At 41.6% G+C, this 894-nt stretch overlaps 1 non-coding gene and 1 pseudogene across 1 annotated transcript; one reads left to right on the top strand and one right to left on the bottom strand.

The window, feature by feature from the left end:
• Positions 1 to 894, top strand: part of LOC116698801 (contactin-associated protein-like 4) — a 421,932-nt pseudogene that overhangs the window by 241,736 nt on the left and 179,302 nt on the right.
• Positions 4 to 86, bottom strand: trnal-caa (transfer RNA leucine (anticodon CAA)). The gene has a single exon. It is a non-coding gene; the product is annotated as a tRNA-Leu (tRNA).

Genomic DNA, 894 nt, shown 5'->3' with positions numbered 1-894 from the left:
TCATACCAGGAGTGGGATTTGAACCCACAAGGACATCTGTCTATTGCATCTTGAGTGCAACGCCTTAACCACTCGGCCATCCTGATGATGTTAATTCAGCGCTAAATGGCAAAAACAAAATGTTGTCACCTGACACACTAGTTACTTATTACTCCATAAAGAGCATGTGCATGGTCTATGGGACCCTAAGTGGTTTTAGACCTTGAGCACATGTTTGACAGTCTCAGTATTTACGAAAACTCACAAATATTGCCACCCACATAAACACAGCTTTGCGAGACTGTACAGCAATTTGGCCAATACCTATAAGCGGGCTCCATAGCGCCTCCTGATGCATGGAAGGCATTAACTTGGATAGTTGTTCTGATCTTCACCAGATTGAATGCACATATTGCTCTAATCATTGTGGACATGTTCGCATTTACCTTTATTAGCTCTGCCCAACCAGAAGGCGCCCTTTTTGAATTATGCATTTTTCATGTGTTTTACCTTCTTTTGAACTCATCAAAGGCTGGGATTTAAATCTTCTTAAATCTTTTGCAGGTAATATCTGTGGAGATTCATGCAGAAAAGTTATTCAAATAATTTTGATAGCTAACAAAACGCGCATGTGGACCAGCGTCCCGTAGATGGCTGTTGAAACAGGAAAGGTTGTATAATGGCAAAAGTTATGCCAATTTACATAAAACTTAGAACGTGTGGTCTATATGTGATATTCAGCATCCCCCTATACTCTGACCACAACCATGTACACAGACCACACACCCTTTCATAACTTGAACTATTTTTAGCTAGACCCTTGTGAGTGTCAGGATGTCTCAATTATGACTTGGCTGGGGGGGGGTGTGTGTGGTTGACTGTGTTATTGTTTCTTTCTGGTGAATGGGTGGGGCT

Source organism: Etheostoma spectabile, chromosome 12, assembly GCF_008692095.1.
Source record: "Etheostoma spectabile isolate EspeVRDwgs_2016 chromosome 12, UIUC_Espe_1.0, whole genome shotgun sequence".
Taxonomy (NCBI): Eukaryota; Metazoa; Chordata; class Actinopteri; order Perciformes; family Percidae; genus Etheostoma; species Etheostoma spectabile.
This window is presented reverse-complemented; position numbering and strand designations above follow the sequence as displayed.